The 20,841-nt window shown below is 43.8% G+C and overlaps 1 pseudogene; it reads left to right on the plus strand.

Moving 5' to 3' along the window:
- The first annotated feature begins 19,568 nt into the window (after nucleotides 1-19,568).
- On the plus strand, nucleotides 19,569-19,686 carry LOC126475811 (5S ribosomal RNA; annotated as a pseudogene).
- The last annotated feature ends 1,155 nt before the right edge of the window (nucleotides 19,687-20,841 follow it).

Below are 20,841 nucleotides of genomic sequence, written 5' to 3' on the forward strand. Positions count from 1 at the left end.
CAACGACTGGAATGCTTTCCCAGTGGTCAGGAGCCCAAGTTACACACTAGAAGTGTTCGCTTTTATGAGACTTTCAGTAAATTGTGTGTGTGTGTGTGTGTGTGTGTGTGTGTGTGTGTGTGTGTGTGTGTGTGTGTGTGTGTGTCTGTTTATGGACTGGTTTATGTTTGTATCATACCAGTAAATATCTTTTTCAATGATTGTGAGCAGCTACGGAAAAACCTTCCCGCTCATTCGAATGAAGTTACAAAACGAATCTCGATCTTGAAATCTACGTGATGAAGTGCATTATTTCAGAGTGTTCGTAGTAAAGCAAACATCGAGAATATGGATATTATCCATGTGCAGATTAACATTTGACACTATACTCTAACTCTATTGAATTTAAAATCGAAAATGGGACGAAAATGCAGTTGAGTTTATGAACAGTTTCTACTAGTGTGTATTTCGGATCGTTGTACACCATTATGTAATGGACCTCAACCAGCAAGTCGCTCTTGAAGCCATTCACGAGTCCAGAATCTTCTTCGCGATTTTCTCCGCTCTTCATCGACAGTCAATAACAGAGTTAACGCAACTGTTTTACGCGCATCCGTTTTCGCAAGGAAGCTGTGTGGTTTGGGAGCCAAATAAAGCTGACAACGGCTACTGGAGAACGCTGAGAGGGCAAAACACGTTAACCGTGTGCCAACGGCGCTCTCCCTCGTGAGGATGGCATAAGGCTAAGCCCACATAGCGGATTTTTACGCGCGTTTATACATCAAACATCAAAACCGTTCATACGAGGGAAGGCTAACGCAACGATCACGGTTAAGCGTCTAGGGGAGTTGACGCACGGTTTGAAAGGTAGAGGATATCCATATGCTGTTCAGCTGATCGCGTGTATCCATCGTGCCCGACGAATTTTCTGTGTGCTTATGTTATTTTTCTTTGTTTGTCGTTGGAAGAAATGAGTGAAACCGATGGCTTGAGTATTGAAGGCGACTTCCTAATTGACTTAGCAGAAAAATCTCAGCATTTTTAAATATAGCGCAGAAATTGCATATAAATAAAATTTTGAAACAGCGAGGTTAGAAAGAATTCATTTTGCCTTTTATCTTCTCTGAGGGAAATGACTCATGAAAAATACAGGTGAGAAGAACTTTATCGATAACAATTACACTTTCGTTCTTACAATACAGTCTACATGTTCAAGTCAAACTACATGAATAAAGTTGTTGGTAAATTTAGCCTGAACGTTATCCACTGATGAAGTGGGTCGTATATCTTAGGCAACATTCATAGTTGCAAGTTTTCCGTCTAAGAGGTCTCCTTATTAAAAATCCTATTCTCTTTGCAACATAGTTGTCAGGCACTATAATCGCTCTGATAACATGTTCGGCACAATTCACACTACCATATAATGGCGATGTAGTATTCTCCACTTACACTACTGGCCATTAAAATTGCTACACCAAGAAGAAATGCAGACGATAAACGGGTATTCATTGGACAAATATATTATACTAGAACTGACATGTGATTACATTCTCACGCAATTTGGGTGCACAAATCCTGAGAAATCAGTACCCAGAACAACCAACTCTGGCCGTAATAACGGCCTTGATACGCCTGGGCATTCAAACAGAGCTTGGCTGGCGTGTACAGGTACAGCTACCCACGCAGCTTCAACACGATACCAGTTCATCAAGAGTAGTGATTGGCGTATTGTGACGAGCCAGTTGCTCGGCCACCATTGACCAGACGTTTTCAGTTGGTGACAGAGCTGGAGAATGTGCTGGCCAGGGCAGCAGTCGAACATTTTCTGTATCAAGAAAGACCCGTACAGAACCTGCAACATGCGGTCGTGCATTATCCTGCTGAAATGTATCAAATGTAGGGTTTCGCAGGGATCGAATGAAGGGTAGAGCCACTGGTCGTAACACATCTGAAATGTAACGTCCACTGTTCAAAGTGCCGTCAATGGGAACGTGTAACCAATGGCACCCCATACCATCACGCCGGGTGATACGCCAGTATGGCGATGACGAATACACACTTCCAATGTGTGTTCACCGCGATGTCGCCAAACACGGATGTGACAATCATGATGCTGCTAACAGAACCTGGATTCATCCGAAAAAAAGGACGTTTTGCCATTCGTGCACCCAGGTTCGTCGTTGAGTACACCATCGCAAGCTCTCCTGTCTGTCATGCAGCGTCAAGGGTAACCGCAGCCATGGTCTCCGAGCTGATATTCCATGCTGCTCCAAACGCCGTCGAACTGTTCGTGCAGATGCTTGTTGTCTTGAAAACGTCCCCATCTGTTTACTCAGGGATCGAGACGTGGCTGCATGATCCGTTACAGGCATGCGGATAAGATGCCTGTCATCTCGACTGCTAGTGATACGAGGCCGTTGGGACCCAGCACGGCGTTCCGTATTACCCTCCTGAACCCACCGATTCCATATTCTGCTAACAATCATTGGATCTCGACCAACGCGAGCAGCAATGTCGCGATACGATAAACCCCAATCGCGATAGGCTACAATCCGACCTTTATCAAAGTCGGAAAAGTGATAGTACGTATTTCTCCTCCTTGCACGAGTCATCACAAGAACGTTTCACCAGGCAACGCCGGTCAACTGCTGTTTGTGTATGAGAAATCGGTTTTTAAACTTTCCTCATGTCAGCACGTTGTAGGTGTCGCCACCGGCGCCAACCTTGTGTGAATGCTCTGAAAAGCTAACCATTTGCATATCGCATCATCTTCTTCCTGTTGGTTAAATTTCGCGTCTGTAGCAAGTCATCTTCGTGGTGTAGCAGTTTTAATGGCCAGTAGTGTATTATGTGTTGTACCAAAAGTACTCTCAGCATAAACTACATGCTACAGTCAGCCGATAGTAAAGCATCCCTTTTCATAAGTCAACTGCTTTACGCCGTAGGGTCTCTTTAAATGTTGCATCAACCCAAAGGCCTTATCACCTACATTCAAGTAATAAAGTTGTTTTATGTTAAAGGCCTTCGTTTCGGTACATCCAAAGACTCTCCACTGAGTATTTCGTAAGAACAGAATCTCTGAGTCACTGCCTTTTTGATAAGTGTGAATGTTTGCCCTGATACAGCGATAGTCAAATTCTCAAACCGCCCATAACATTAGAGAAAAAAATTTCCAAGTGAAGTACACTGCCTGACAGTTGCTAAGGGACAACAGCCACATACTAAGGAAGAAATGATAGTTCCCACGGAACGATTGACAAGTGCTGCAGAACGCCCGACCAATGACAGCAAAAGAAAATGTAGAGGGTGGGACGTGTTAAGTGCAGCGAAGCCTACGCACGTACGCTCTTTATGCATTCGACAGTTCACGCGTTACGGTGTTCGACGAAGGTTGTTGTGGAACCAGTTAGTGCGACATTTCATGTTGTAGGGGAACTTGTTTGAAAGAGATCATTTGAGTGCTTACGATCGTCGACGAGCAGTTGGACCGCTCGAAGCCGGTCAAAGATTCGCTACTGAGGCCACAGTAATGGGTGTATAGAGAAGTGTCATCTTGCGACTAAAAAAGTCCACTGAAGGTGGAAATATGCGAAAGAATTCCGGCAGTCGTAACCGGCCCACCACACCGCAAGAACGTCGATACATAGCCCTAGTGGCGAAAACGAATAAAGATCTCACTCCTAGGCAGATCGCTGCAGACATTGCAACCTCTACCGGTACACATGTCTCTGCAAGGATCTTTCCGCGGCGATTAAATCAGGCTGGTTTGTATTCTCTGCTATTAAATGCGTCCCACTTCAACAACAGCATCGTTGATAAAGAGTTCGTTGGTGTAGGGAGCATGTCGATTGAGGTCACAAAGAACGGTAAAGAGTGATGTTCTGCGACGAACGCTGCTTCACAGTGGCAAGTGATTCTGGCCACTAGTTAGTGTGGAGAGAGATAGAAACAAGTTACACTCCAGAAATGTTCACGAACATCACTGGTATGGCCTAGATATTTGATGTGGGCAGGCATTATGCACAGTGGCCGAACACAGCTGCATAACTTTGCGCGACGTGCCGTTATAGCACGGCGGTATTGTAGAGGAGTTATTCTAGATCATGTTCTTCAGTTTAGAGATGTGGTAGGTCCTGACTTGATGTTTATGGATGACAATGCCCGCCCATACAGGACCGCTGAGGTTTCGGACACACTGGAATGTGAAGAAACTTAGTATATGGAATGGCCAACGTACTCTCTTAATTTAAACGTGCGCACTCTCCTGACTTGAACGTTATAGCACATGCCTGGGATGCTCTTGGCAGACGTGTTTGTCAGCGAACATCCTCTCCCCCAACAATGCAAGAACAGAAAACCGCTTTGAGAGTGGAGTGGGAAAGATACACCAAGGTCTCCTCCACAGCTTGGCAGTCAGCATGAATAACAGTTGTAAAATGTGCTTTAGTGCCCGAGGATGGCGCGTTCCTTACTGAGAGTCCGATATCGGCCTTCATGTTCCATGTCTGACCTGTGTCGAACGTTAACGTTATTTGTGTCTTTTATCTGCTTCTCTTCATAGTGAAATACAGGGTGTTTCAAAAATGACCGGTATATTTGAAACGGCAATAAAAACTAAACGAGCAGCGGTAGAAATACACCGTTTGTTGCAATATGCTTGGAACAACAGTACATTTTCAGGCGGTCGAACTTTCGAAATTACAGTAGTTACAATTTTCAACAACAGATGGCGCTGCAAGTGATGTGAAAGATATAGAAGACAACGCAGTCTGTGGGTGCGCCATTCTGTACGTCGTCTTTCTGCTGTAAGCGTGTGCTGTTCACAACGTGCAAGTGTGCTGTAGACAACGTGGTTTATTCCTTAGAACAGAGGATTTTTCTGGTGTTGGAATTCCACCGCCTAGAACACAGTGTTGTTGCAACAAGACGAAGTTTTCAACGGAGGTTTAATGTAACCAAAGGACCGAAAACTGATACAATAAAGGATCTGTTTGAAAAATTTCAACGGACTGGGAACGTGACGGATGAACGTGCTGTAAAGGTAGGGCGACCGCGTACGGCAACCACAGAGGGCAACACGCAGCTAGTGCAGCAGGTGATCCAACAGCGGCCTCGGGTTTCCGTTCGCCGTGTTGCAGCTGCGGTCCAAATGACGCCAACGTCCACGTATCGTCTCATGCGCCAGAGTTTACACCTCTATCCATACAAAATTCAAACGCGGCAACCCCTCAGCGCCGCTACCATTGCTGCACGCGAGACATTCGCTAACGATATAGTGCACAGGATTGATGACGGCGATATGCATGTGGGCAGCATTTGGTTTACTGACGAAGCTTATTTTTACCTGGACGGCTTCGTCAATAAACAGAACTGGCGCATATGGGGAACCGAAAAGCCCCATGTTGCAGCCCCATCGTCCCTGCATCCTCAAAAAGTACTGGTCTGGGCCGCCATTTCTTCAAAAGGAATCATTGGCCCATTTTTCAGATCCGAAACGATTACTGAATCACGGTATCTGGACATTCTTCGTGAATTTGTGGCGGTACAAACTGCCTTAGACGACACTGCGAACACCTCGAGGTTTATGCAAGATGGTGCCCAGCCACATCGCACGGCCGACGTCTTTAATTTCCTGAATGAATATTTCGATGATCGTGTGGTTGCTTTGGGCTATCCGAAACATACAGGAGGTGGCGTGGATTGGCGTCCCTATTCGCCAGACATGAACCCCTGTGACTTCTTTCTGTGGGGACACTTGAAAGACCAGGTGTACCGCCAGAATCCAGAAACAATTGAACAGCTGAAGCAGTACATCTCATCTGCATGTGAAGCCATTCCGCCAGACACGTTGTCAAAGGTTTCGGGTAATTTCATTCAGAGACTACGCCATATTATTGCTACGCATGGTGGATATGTGGAAAATATCGTACTATAGAGTTTCCCAGACTGCAGCGCCATCTGTTGTTGAAAATTGTAACTACTATAATTTCGAAAGTTTGTCTGCCTGAAAATGTACTGTTGTCCCAAGCATATTGCAACAAACGGTGTATTTCTATCGCTGCTCGCTTAGTTTTTATTGCCGTTTCAAATATACCGGTCATTTTTGAAACACCCTGTAAATACCATTTTTGTTATAAATATATCACTCCACTCCATTACGTATGTACTGTGTTTCATGTCGTCCACCATTGCCGGTGATTATTCCTGTCGAACAATGTCTCTATCCCTTCGCAGTAGTGAAGCAGTATATAAGAACTTGAATTTTCTGGTTTTTGTATTCTCATATGTTTACCACCGAAGGCTCCGATGCGGTGAGAAAACATCGCGCACTGTTCAAACCTTCAAGGTATTTGATCTATTCGTCTTCATCTAATGTTAGTATCATAATAACTTTTAATTTCATCCACTTGACGAATTATCCCAAACAGTCGCTTTTCCAACCTCGTACGAATAGTATAGCTCCGCCATTAACAACTATGACGTCCCCTCCCCCCTTTTTGTTGTCGCTGTTGAGCCGCTACTGCTACAGCTCGGTCGGTGGAATGGAGACGCGACGCGCAGTGGTGATTGTCCCCGTCGGATAACGTGGAACAGCACCTGAAAATCTCGAAAGAACATTGTTCCTCGCGTATGGTTTTATGATGATTTGTTACGCCCGGTTAGTTATTTATTGCAGTACTGAGTGAATCATTCATCACCGGCGTCGTTTCACACCACTGAAGCGAAGAAAAATTCATTTGCGGTTCAGTATCAGTAGTTGTTACGTTGCTAGGCAGAATTGCTCACTACGGCACGACGCAAATCCAGAGATAATCTATAATGCTATCTTGCTTTCGTGCGTCGTGATGTTATTTCGTCAAAACACCCCTTTCAATGCTCAATGTTCATCAAATCACTCTTTCAATTAATATGTTCACAGTTAATTAACTTTGATTACCAACTATCATACAGTTTAATTAGTGGTGGAGCCAACACGTGAAATTTCTATTACTGACGAACAATTTTATTGTTCCTTCTTAGCAATTAGTTTATAATAATCACACCACACACACACCTATGGATCAGATCAATTACGATTCTTTTCAATTCGGTGGTCGTGACAATTATGACAACTTTTACAGTCGGCGTATTTCTATTATCTTCGTGTGTTCGTATTAATTTTTCCTACTCCAGGCTAATCAGGTATTGCAGTCTTCGATACTATGTCCATTCTTCATTGTAGCTGTTCACTTTGATGAGGGTTGAGTCCAACAACAATATCTCCAATCATTAAAGTTCATTAACGCGTCCTACACTATCAGAATATCACTTCAGTTCAAGTTCTCAAGTCAAAATAACTGAGAACTAAGTCCGCGCATCTCTATCACACAATATTTCTTTTTTTTTTTTTTTAACGAAACAATCTCGTAGCGTTCCGTTTGTAGTACTATAACGAACGGTGCTCTCTCTCGACTTGTCGATAGCAAGCAAGCTACCAAGCGACTAACATTTCCATGATCAAGCACTGTAGACGCATTGAATTTCCTTTTCGCCGCGTTTACAACTCTTTCACAATAAATGTTATCTCTGACCGACATATTACTTTGGACTTAACTTTCGTCGTACTGATTTGCAGTTATTACTGAGATGTTTGATAACTAATTATAAATAACCTTTCTTTCTTTCTACCTTTATGTCATGATATACTCAGTAATTATTGAAATTGGTGCTCATCAAAACTTTAAGGTGTTATATTATTGTCAAACTTGTCGTACCTGCTCCCTACTTTAAATTATCATGACATCCTTATTTCGGTTTTCGGGTTTCTTGGGGTGTTACACAAACGATTGCTAGATATCTGAACCCGGAACAAACTGCGGGAACGATAGCTGCAGCGTCTAACGTGCTCCACCGCTCGTCATATGAAATTCTTTGACATTCGATCATGCATTATCGTGCATCAACGCGAGTTACATCTGACCTTAGCCTAACAGTGAGATGGTGGAAATGGAAATGCCGTGTGGCTAGGGCAGCAGCTGCCAGAATTTCTGCACATTCTTATTGTCCAGCTGTTACACTTCTACGTTCCTCGGTGCGAGAGTATATATACAAACGATTTTTAGGTGTTAACAATGCTGTGTAAATTATCTTTGTCGGTGTTATTCTATCCCAAGTCCGCATCAACGCACAGTAGATGAGCGGAAAATACACCATGTTAATAACGCTACGAAACAAGTTGAGAAGAACGATCTATTGGCACATAATCAGCACGGATTCAGAAAATATCGTTCTTGGAAACACAATTATTTTTTCATTCCCACGAAGGAGTCAGTGCTATCGACATGGGATCTGAACTTGATTCTGTGCTTGCAGATTTCCGCAAAGCTTTTGACACCTTTGCTCACAAGCTGCTTCTGACCACATTACGTGTCAATGAATTATCGTCACAATTGTGAGAATGAATTCAGAATTAGCTGTGAGAAACGTCACAGTTCGAAGTAACTGACGGAAAGTCATCGATAGAAACAATAGTGACATCCGGGACTCTGGAAGGAAGTGTTATCCTCTGCTGTTCCTGATCTAGACAGACAATTTAGTAGACAATCTCAGCAGCCCTCTTAGACTGTCTGCAGATGAAGATGTCATTTACCGTCTACTAAAGTCATTAGAAGATCAGAACGCATTGCAAATGATTTAAACGAAATATCTGTATAGTGCGAAAAGTGGCAGGGTGGCAGGTGTGCGGTACTCCACATGGATAGTTAAAACTATTCGTTAAATTTCTGGTATACAGTAAATCAGACAAATTTAAAAGTTGTCAATTCAACTAAATTTGTCAAGCGATTACAAAGTGCGAAAGAATTAAATTGGTACCATCACATAGCAATTACTGTCGTGAGGGTGAACGAAACATTGCGTTTTATTGACAGAAGACTTATAAGTTGCAACAAATCTGATAAACACGCTGCCTAACGAAGCTTGTCCGTCCTCTTCTAGACTACTGCTGTGCGATACGGGGTCCTTGACAGATAAGATTTACGGAGGATATCGGAAGAGGTAAAGAACGGGGCGGAAGTCATTAATACAAAGGCGTTTATGATGTGGCGAGCTCTTTTCGCGAAATTTCTATGATCAACTTTCTCCTCCAAATGCGAAAATATGTTAATGGCTGCTGTCTTGATAGACATAAACGACCATCGTGAGAAAATAAGGGAATGCGTAACTTGCACAGAAAGATTTGGGGTGTTCATTTCCTCCATATAACTATTCAGGGGTGGAATGGTCGAGAAATAATTTGAAAGTGGTTCTATGATCTCTTTCCCTGGCACTTAAGTGAGAATTGCGGAGTAGTCGTCTACAAGGTGGGCAATATAAAATTACCCAGTACAATATTTCATGCTCTTTATGATAGGCAGCCCAGCTTACGTCATTAGGCCAGGTCTTAGTTAGGGTGCCTGTCATAATGTTCATGAAATATTTTGCGGGATAATTTTATTTTGCGCAGCCAGTAGATGCGCATATGTAGTTCACAGAATGTGGCTTAATGAAGTAATGCGTAACTTGCACAGAAAGATTTGGGGTGTTCATTTCCTCCATATAACTATTCAGGGGTGGAATGGTCGAGAAATAATTTGAAAGTGGTTCTATGATCTCTTTCCCTGGCACTTAAGTGAGAATTGCGGAGTAGTCGTCTACAAGGTGGGCAATATAAAATTACCCAGTACAATATTTCATGCTCTTTATGATAGGCAGCCCAGCTTACGTCATTAGGCCAGGTCTTAGTTAGGGTGCCTGTCATAATGTTCATGAAATATTTTGCGGGATAATTTTATTTTGCGCAGCCAGTAGATGCGCATATGTAGTTCACAGAATGTGGCTTAATGAAGTAGAATTAAGACGATTGTATTCTTGAAACGTTCCATAATAAACACAATTTGATGCCAACAATGTATTATTTCTATTGCTTTAAAAATGCTGCACTGTCACTCCCACATATTCCTGAACAGTATTGTTATTTTGAAATAAGAAATGCTAACGGTAATTTTCTCTTAAAAAATTAGACAGCCGGCCGGTGTCGCCGAGCGGTTCTAGGCGCTTCGGTCTGGAACCGCACGACAGCCACGGTCGCAGGTTCGAATCCTGCCTCGGGCATGGATGTGTGTGATGTCCTTAGGTTAGTTAGGTTTAAGTAGTTCTAAGTTCTAGGGGACTGATGACCTCTGATGTTAAGTCCCAGAGTGCTCAGAGCCATTTGAACCATTTTGAAATTAGACCGTTGGACTCCAGGACCCCCTAACAGCGCGGTGCCTGTAGGGTGTGCTGCATGCACTGTATGGATAAACCGCCTCAGTGCAGTAGAGGTACTGGAACAGAGATACTCTGTTGTGTAGCTTATGCTATTGTAACACTAACATGTAGACCGTGGAAAACCGGCACCTTCAGACGACTGTTGCGATTTCCAACATTTTGTTTGAGCTGTACAGGAATTTTGAGAGCACATTTGGGCACTGCAGTGGCTGTGCAGAGACGCGTGTATTCCCTGAACGAGTCTCTTTTTTGAAACGTCGAACCATACAACGCAGCTCCCTAGCGCGCTCTGAAAACAATTGCCGGTGAAAAAACAAATTGAAATCAAACCGGGAGAGGAACACAGGGGGCGCGAGGTAGAGAAGAGCGAAGGTGGAAGAGGGCGATACGGAACGGGTAGGAAACGCCATCCGCCAGTGTGGGCGTCAACGAGTGTGAGCGATGTGATAATTAGCTGCGTGTGACAGCGAGGGCGCTGGCGCCTACATTGTAGGCATCCCTCCTGGCGTGCCCCGTCGGCGGGCGGGTCTGCCACAAAGGCGCGCGGAGCGTTTGATGTGCTCCTGCGCTGCGGCTTGTAAACCACCCGCGCTAGGCGGCAACCGTAAAAATAGCCCCAAGTACTCAGTGAGAATCCCACCGCGTGTCAGACTGACTAACTGCATATCCATTCCTTTATCAAGGGGATGACTGCATACTATAGGACAGCAGCCTGCATCGCTCGAGAGCATTACAACTAAACTCTAGTGCTAGTGGTAGCGCCTTTCGGTCCACTGCAGTGTGAACTATGGAGAAACACGACAATTCATGCGATTTTGAATCAAGAGAGCAGTGCGTTTCGGGAAACCGAGAGACAGTAAGTTACCTGTCTCTACTGAGATAGCCGGCCGAAGTGGCCGTGCGGTTAAAGGCGCTACAGTCTGGAACCGCGAGACCGCTACGGTCGCAGGTTCGAATCCTGCCTCGGGCATGGATGTTTGTGACGTCCTTAGGTTAGTTAGGTTTAACTAGTTCTAAGTTCTAGAGGACTAATGACCTCAGCAGTTGAGTCCCATAGTGCTCAGAGCCATTTTTTTCTACTGAGATTTTAAATGCATAAACATAACTTTGGAGTGCTGGTTTTTTCTGCAAGTAGGTAATATTGTATTTTTACATACGGCTGATGTCATCCTCTATATTTTTGGCTATGACAATGTCGACCCCAAGTAATAACACCGGAAATTTTAAACTATCAGAAGGGTACGTTCGGATGTTATCGGGCAAAGCAATTTCGGGTTGTACCGGACAAAATAGATGCCATAAAAACTTAATTTTTCACTATTTTGTTTTTTAACAGGCAATAGTGAAGAAGTCACGAAGTAAATCGGATAAAAGATGCCATAAAGAAAGTAAGAATTCTTAAAATGACAGGAAAAGGAGTGAGAAATATTCTTCGGTTCCAGTAAGTACATTGACCGGTGCACGTAAAGCTTAAACTTATCAAAATGTTATGGGCTGTTATGTCGTGGTCAAGGCGCATTCAACCGATCCGCCAGTAACTGACATGCATAAGTGGTAAACACCTCCCCATATCATATCAGCCATAAATTGTATGTAGTAATTGGAGTAAAATTAACAGTATTGCTTGATACTATGCGGAAGCGTTTGTTGACACCGTCTAGTGGACAGAAGAAGAAATTTGATGTTAGCAACCTAACCAGACGATCTGTTATTTAGACGCTTCCCGCTCTGTTATCAAGTAATCAGAAAGTTCATTATGTGACGTTGAAAGATCTGAAAACGCCGAGGATGGTAATTTTGCCGTTAGTTTGCGATCTGTGCACAGGCAGAAAATTACAACAACTATGGAAGTAAGCATTCTTAGTGTGGACACAATAACAGCTGAATAAATCCGTACAGAAGCAATCAGAGTATTAGCTCGCGCGAAGTCACCTAAAACTAATGCAACAGTGAGCAAGAGAAGTGCTGAATGAGGTCGACAATATTATCATTCTTCCCGCTAATGAGGGCGATGCAACAACACTTATGAAAGTGGCCCAGCATCACGGGAAGTTTACGGACTGACTACTTCCGCAGGCACGTAGGAAGGTAAATAGAGACCCCGCTAAGAAAGTTCTTAGAATTGTTACGCAGTTAATAAAAAAGTCATCTGTCGAACAGAGCGATCTCAAATATCTGCTCCGTTCTGCTGCTCTACCATCAAGAGTTCATGGGTGCCGAAACTTCCTCAAAGTGTACGTTTCGATGAGACCTATAGTAAGTTAATTTGTGAAGGAGCGTCATAAATTACACTCATGCTCATAAATTAAGCATAATGCTGATACATGGTGAAGTAACGCTCTGGTGAGCGGTTTTCGGGTTTAAATCACCTCGCGGTATGACCATGCGGTGCATTTGACCTGGGGTCGTCGCACGGTGGCGCTGGCAGTAGTCCACATATGCAGAAGCGTGTTGGTGCATGCCAGAGTACGGTGCAGCGAGTAAGTGTGCATACATTTTCAGACGTGCTAATGGTGACTATGTGTTGAAAATGGCTCAAAGAACACATATTGATGACGTTATGAGGGGTGGATTACTAGGGCGACAGGGGCCGGTCAAACAAAGCAGGTCGTAGCACGGGCTCTCCGTGTGCCACAAAGTGCGATCTCAAGATTGTGGCAACGATTCCAGCAGGCAGGAAACGTGTGCTGGAGCTGCAGTACGGGACGTCCACAGTGTACAACATCACAAGAAGACCGGTATCTCACCATCAGTGCCCGTAGACGGTCACGGAGTACTGCAGGTAGCCTTGCTCGGGACCTTACCGCAGCTACTGGAACAGTTGTCTCCGGACACACAGTCTACAGACGACTGAACAGACACGGTTTATTCGCCCGGAGACCTGCAAGATGCATTCCACTGACCCCTGGTCACAGGAGAGCCCATAAAGCCTGGTGTCAAGAACACATTACATGGTCTTTGGAACAGTGGTCCTAGGTTATGCTCACGGACGAGTCCAGGTATAGTCTGAACAGCGATTTTCGCCGTGTTTTCATCTGGCACGAACCAGGAACGAGATACCAACCCCTTAATGTCCTTTAAAGGGACCTGTATGGAGGTCGTGGTTTGATGGTGTGGGGTGGGATTATATAATTGGTGCACGTACACCCCTGCCTGTCTTTGACAGGGGAACTGTAACAGCTCAGGTGTATCGGGACGTCATTTTGCACCAGTATGTCTGCCTTTTCAGGGGTGCAGTGGGTCCCTCCTTCCTCCTGATGGATGATAACGCACGGCCCCACCGAGCTGACATCGTGAAGGGGTACCTTGAAACAGAAAATATCAGGCGAATGGAGTGGCCTGCCTGTCCTCCAGACCTAAACCCCATCGAGCACGCCTGGGATGTTCTCGGTCGACGTATCGCTGCACGTCTTCAAACCCCAACGGCACTTCAAGAGCTCCGACAGGTACTGGTGCAAGAATGGAAGGTTATACCCGAGCAGCTGCTCGACCACCTGATCCAAAGTATGCCAACCCGTTGTGTGGCCTGTGTACGTGTGATGGTAATGATATCCCATATTGATATCGGGGTACATGCGCAGGAAACAGTGGCGTTTTGTAGCACAGCTGTTTCGTAACGGTTTTCTCAACTTATCACCAATACCGTGGACTTACAGATCTGTGTCGTGTGTGTTCCGTATGTGCCTATACTATTAGCTCCAGTTTTGCGTAGTGTCACGTTGTGTGGCACCACATTCTGCAATTATCCTTAATTTATGAGCAAGAGTGTACAATATGTGGAAGTAAAATCCATATTTAAAATCAACATAAAAAATGAAAAGAGAAATAATAGAAGGTACTAGCCTGGCAGAGGAAATAACACATAATGTGTAAAATTCAGATTGAAAAGTTTAAAGGTAACACCGCATCTATAAATCGACACCTTTTAGCATGACACAACAATTAAACGTAACCGTGTCAGATAATGAATAAAATATTAAAAATTAAAATCTCGATAGTCGAAGGCACAAATTCGCCGTGGAATCTCAGTGGCGCTGCCTCACGGCTTTTATGTTAAAAGTTTTCGTTTTGCTTTGGCATAGCCTGCGGAAGAAGGCCCAGCGTCCTCGCCGCTGGTGGTCGGCGCACACGACCGCACGCCAGGCTGCTGCGGCGCTCGACACTGGCGTGCGGTCGTGTGCGCCGACCACCAGCGGCGAGGACGCTGGGCCTTCTTCCGCAGGCTATGCCAAAGCAAAACGAAAACTTTTTACATAAAAGCTGTGAGGCAGCGCCACTGAGATATTTGTGATATGTATGGCTGGTATGCTTGGCTGTTAATCATATAATTTTTTGCTTTTCTTATGTTTAACTCGGCCTGTTGTAGATTTTGTATTAGCTAATTGAACTTAGTTGCTTACAATACTGTGTTTCTATTTGTAAAACATCTGAAGATGGTAATGGCAAAAACCGGTAATTGTGAACTGCAGAATCCATGTGATCAAGACGGACGTTTAAAAATAAAGTAAGTGCCATAACATGATCATGGACTCATTAACAGGGTTTATGTCTTTAATTGGTGAATTCTATAGGAAGTACCATTGGCTCACCCACCTATTCTGTTGTCTAGTTCTTAACAACATTATTACGTTCGAATGTCGGCCAATCCGATCCTTACAGCAAGAATTTCGTAGATTTTATCAGTAAATTAAATGTTACAGTGGTCCAGCTGGAGGAAATATTACTCAGTTTTAATGTGGTACCTCTGTCCATCGCGTTTCCACACAGTGAGGTGTTGGAACATCTGAATCTGGTTTTTCCTGCCGATACTGTTGAATTATTGTCTCACGACCACGCGCTTCAAATCTAACGCTGCATTTCGGGAACTGACGAATGACGTGGCTATGGGGGAAGGCGTGTAAGCTCGTCAACAGCAATTGCCCTTATGGAAAAATTAGAAGAACAGACTTTAGGAACTGCCAGCAATAAATGGGACATATGGGTCCGTTACGAGGACGACACGTTTCATTCGTAGGGACACTGCAGAGGGGAATTAGATAGTCACCATGAACATATCAATGACATAAATCCGAAGATAATATTAACGATGAAATGCGAGGCAGACGTATTACATTTCCTTGATGTGCTAGTCTTTAAGAAATAACATTATAGCCTGGACCACAAGGTATACTGAAAAACCACGTACGGACTATTACGTACTCGTATCTACAACAGGACTGAAATCCGCACCCACGACAAAAGCAAGGCGGTGAAGAGGTATTAGCAGCTAGAGCATGAAATTTTTACAAATGGACACCATGATGAGTGGCCGCGTGGTTTGAGGAGTCATATCACGGATTGCGCTGCCCCTTCCGCCGGAAGATCGAGTCCTCCGTCGGGCGTGTGTGTGTGTGTGTGTGTGTTGTTCTTAGCGTAAGTTGAAGTAGTGTGTAAGTCTAGCGACCGATGACCTCAGCAGTTTGGTCCTTAGGAATTCACACACGTTTGAACATTTTGAACCAATGCATTGCTCAAGAATAGATATTAGTCTGCTGAGAAAAAAAGAACGTCAAGAAAACCTCGGGAAGGCCATAGCGATGTACAGGCGCCTGCGAAATTGAAAATTTAGCTGCCCTTCATTAGTGACTCTACTGACTGCATAGGAAAGATCCTAAGAAAATGGGGTATCACCGTAATCTACAAATCCGACCGGAAAATACAAGAACACTTAACAGTTGGCGAACGATGCGAACCCTAATAATCTTTATCGGAAGAAAGAGGGTGTAAAACTGAATTATACCTGAGTTCTGTTGATGAAGATGTGTAACAGTCATCCACAACGGGGCGACAGCAACAGAGAACAAAAGCAGACGGCCGTTGTGGCCGAGCGGTTCTAGGCGCTTCAGTCTGGAACCGCGCGACCACTACGGTCACAGTTTCGAATCCTGCCTCGGGCATGGATGTGTGTGATGTCCTTAGATTAGTTAGGTTTAAGTAGTTCTAAGTTCTAGGGGACTGATGACCACAGATGTTAAGTCCCATAGTGCTCAGAGCCATTTGTTGTCATGCCACTGCGCGCGATCACGTGGAAACGGAATTTCGCTTCAGTTAGCATCTAGCCCTTGGTAGATGATACGCTGTGCATCAGATGTCCGAAACACCTACAACGCCCTTGAAGATGTCCTCCGAAGAAGGAGACGGACTAAAGGTTGAATTTGGATTATAAATTCAAATGGTTCAAATGGCTCTGAGCACTATGGGACTTAACATCTGAGGTCATCTGTCCCCTAGAACTTAGAACTACATAAACCTAACTAACCTAAGGACATCACACACATCCATGCCCGAGGTATGCGACCGTAGCAGCAGCGCGGTTCCAGACTGAAGCGCCTAGAACCGCTCGGCCACCCCGACTGGCAATGATAAATTCATACGACCACGGCATAATAGCACCGCATATTTTAATAAGTGTGACATTTCCGGTGGTGAAAGCTTCCATTTTACAGATTTAAAGCTTCCGATAATACGCAGTGAAGAACAGCGAATATTGTACGGCCAATGAAATCTTCTCAGAGGAATGCTTTCAGTATCACGGTTTTGAGGGTTGGGCCCATGAGAACTGTGCCCATATAGAGCTGAACACTCATTGCGATGCTTGTGATAAATGTTTCACTAAAGGTTGAACTAATATTTTCATTTAGGCGTATTCTGTTCAAAACTCTAACTTAATAACTTTATGATGAAATTTTTACAGATAGAAGTAAATTTTCTCCTGAAGTGGAAAGGAAGCACTAAGACGTATAAGTTGTATTTAAGTTTGGTTTAACGATTATAACTAATGAAGGTCCAGTTGAAACGTTGTTGTAACAAAAATGACTTTCTTGCACTTCATAATTTCACGTCCAAAAGAATCTCCAAAAACCAAAAAGATTTTGTAGTTCTATTAAGTAACGCATCGTAGTGCTGTGTAGTGTGATGTATCTTCCGGTACAGCCTAGAGAAAAAATTACAATTTCAAGAATGCTTGTGTGTCCAGTACTATGTGGCTTTCCTTGCATTCGGCATAAGATCCCCGCAAGACTAGTCGCAGCCCATTACGTTTTGTTTTTCTATATGACTACGCAGAACATTTAGAAGACAGATTACAATTGAAAATAGATTGAAACGGATCCGTCAGATCCGAATCGTATGTTTGTGTCAGGTAGTTGTGTTGCTTCAGGGTTGTCGATGCCTCTAACTTGCAGTATGTGACGGAAGCAAACCCTAATGAAGAAAAAGAACGGTGATTTTTTTTCTCTTTCAATCACCTTAGCTCTTTTTGTTACCTTAATGCTTTTTCCTTGTCCTAACTCTGTGTTTTGATTCTGTACGTCTGGTTTTAATGTCTGAGGCGACTGTGTTTTCTCGTGGCTGAAGTGAGACTTGTAGCGTGATGTGGTACTCTTCCCATCATAGGATAATTAGGCGAAGGAAGAGAGTAGATTACCAACAGATAGAGACAGGTGCTCGTTTTGTATAAGAGTTTACGCAAGAATTGGCATGCAGTGCCGGTGGTCTTAGGCTTAGCACTCTCCTCTGGCTTCAGAAGCCCCCGAGTGCTGGTCAAGTGGATCGCCGAACACTCTTGTTTGAGCTCATGGGAAGTGAGGTTGTGTCTCGCGTAGACTCTCTGAGATGTGGATATCGCTGTTGGAATGGTATTCGTACACTATAATTTTGTTCTGTAGTGAGGTTTCAGGCTTACAGTGCTAGGAGAAAATTTACATTATTCGTTATAGTTACCATTTGTCATGCGGCCAATGATTCAGACGTTTGCATGAGAAGTACTTTGTGCATAGATAGTTTTGTTACCATATGGGTTGGTAAGACAAACGGACCACATTCATCTAGGTACTTTATTAAGATATTTCATCCTCGATGCTTCGGATAAATTGAAGACGTCTGCTTACACCTCACGGGGTTTGGAATTCTAAATTTGCCGATTTTTAACGGACTTTATTTCAGACATTTTTTCATGTGATACTATGACGGGATCGATGTTTTTTGCGTTTTTAATCATTGATAAGCGTTCATACTGTTAGTGCTTGTTTAAAATGTGGGTGATCGTTTATTGAGATATGGTTTTTGTGGCTAAGTAGTAGGTTTTCGTACCTAGCGTGTTCATCAGTGTTCTACAAAGTGCTCATTAGATAATGTTGAGGTATCTATTCGTATTCACTATTCAACTGTACTAAGTTTTCTTCATAAAATGAAAAAATATTTGTGTAGTTAAATGTTGTCCGTTTTTTCTGATTTCAGATTTAATGTCTTTCCGTGAGTTTCTTATGTCGTTGTATCTGTCCACCCACGAGCTCATCAGGCTATGGTGGTAATGCAGTAACTTTCTGTAATCGATTGACCTCTTACTGGCATGAAGAACGAGTGTCTATACGTGTAGTGGGATTTTACTAATTTTTATTTTTCTCAGTTTACAATTTTTCGTGGTTTTAGTACCTGCTCGTTGTGATGACTTGTTTCTTTGCCCAGTCTCGATTAGTTTCAGTAGGTAAGACGGCGTTGCCGGTAGGAGTGGCCGAGTGGTTCTAGGCAATACAGTCTGGAACCGCACGACCGCTACGGTCGCAGGTTCGAATTCTGCCTCCGGCATGGATGTGTGTGATGTCCTTAGGTTAGTTAGGTGTAAGTAGTTCTAAGTTCTAGGGGACTGATGACCTCGGAAGTTAAGTCCCATAGTGCTTAGAGCCATTTCATTTCAAGACGGCGTGGTATCTTCTCTCTTGCTAAATCTATTTTTGAAAGAGTGATGGAGTGTTTGAGTCCCTCTTTAATTGTTTCTCTTATGATTCCACGTACTTCCTTCCCTGTTCTTACGTGACGACACAATGATCCCAGCTTATTTTTGAGATATACTGGAGTAAATAATTGTAACTTTCGTTTCTGTTGGCACTGAAAATAAATTTGATTCGCCAAGGCTTAAAAAAAAAAACCCTAGGTCTTCTGCTTTACAACCTACGACTCATCCCGATCCATTCAGACGCCATTAATGTATGAAATACTTGACCAAAACTTAAGCAGAAAATGTTGTATTTCCGTTTCGTTAATTGAACTTCAGAGTTGACAAAACTTTATTTATTGTCAAAGATAGTGAATGTGTCCCCGAATAGTCAAGGATATGTAACAAAGATCAGAAATAATGATCAGTTAAATTAGAATAAGCAAACTGCACGTTTCACTAAGCCCCAGAGTTCAAGATAAATTAAATTCAACATTCAGAAGCAAACCGGTATCTTTCAAGGTTTCTGCCGTAGCATCCAATCTGTTGTGCCAAAGGCCTTGCCGAAGTGGTAACACCGGTTCCCGTCAGATCACCGAAGTTAAGCGCTGTCGGGCTGGGCTAGCACTTGGATGGATGACCATCCGGTCTGCCGAGCGCTGTTGGCAAGCAGAGTGCTCTCAGCCCTTGTGATGCAAACTGAGGAGCTACTTGATTGAGAAGTAGCGGCTCCGGTCTCGTAAACTGACATAAGGCCGGGAGAGCGGTGTGCTGACCGCATGCAATGCCTTAGAATCCTGTCACACTAGAAGCCACCCATCCTGATGCAAAGATCTGGAGGGATTCGTTTTACATGGAACCTTATACGTCCTTCTATACGAAAATCGCAGAGTTTCGACTTCGGCCCACTGTAGCTTGTCCAGCGAATCACCACTACGCACTTCACACGGAGTCAGGTGGGAACTTTGCTTCAGATCCGGAGGCTGTGAGCTGCTTCTGTCAGCCGTGTGCGTCACTTCTTACCACCCTTCACGTTGTCAAATCAGTAGCACTGTTGTTTCTGTCCACCACACACTGTTTATCACTAAGGGAAGGTTTACTCTCTGTTGCTTCGAAAAGTCTAAAATTGCATTTTTGAATCCATAAAAGTGTTTGGAATCCACTCCTGAAACGGCTTTTCCGAATACGGAACGGAAATGTTTGTTATTCGCGGATGAACAAAAAAATGCACCTGCCTGTAATCGGCCATTTTCAGGCACCAGATTTTTTCGGGATTTTCGACTTTGTAGCCGCGAAAAATTATTATATGTGCTTGCCCATGACTAAAACTGATAAAGTGATCAAGGAGCTTACGACGTACTACGGCTCGGCAATCACATGGCATTCGAATTCGTTGGAACAGATGAAGAAGGCAATTTGGGCAACGTGTTTCCACAAGTGTCCGACGGATGATCACCCACTACACCAAAATTGTCCGGCTGGAGAAACTAGTTGGTGTAAGTGGCGCATTGCAGAGGCTACCGGACATCTGGACGAATATCAACACGACCAGCCGCTCTCCAAAGAAGTTCAAAAAGTGATTCATCCGATCTACGAGGCCCTTTCTTAGAATGAGTTATTGTACCGGTGCTTAGGAGGAGACACACAAAATTCAAATGAAAGGTTGAACGCGTGTGTTTAGAAGTTAGCCCCCAAACATTTGCATTTTGGTGCGAAGACTGTGGAGAGTGCGACTTTCCTGGCAGTGAGCAGCTTCAAGGAAGGGTATTCAGCAATTCTGAAGAACATGACGATGGACGTCACCCTGGGACTCTATTCGACGC

This window comes from Schistocerca serialis, chromosome 4 (assembly GCF_023864345.2).
Source record: "Schistocerca serialis cubense isolate TAMUIC-IGC-003099 chromosome 4, iqSchSeri2.2, whole genome shotgun sequence".
NCBI classification, from domain to species: domain Eukaryota; kingdom Metazoa; phylum Arthropoda; class Insecta; order Orthoptera; family Acrididae; genus Schistocerca; species Schistocerca serialis.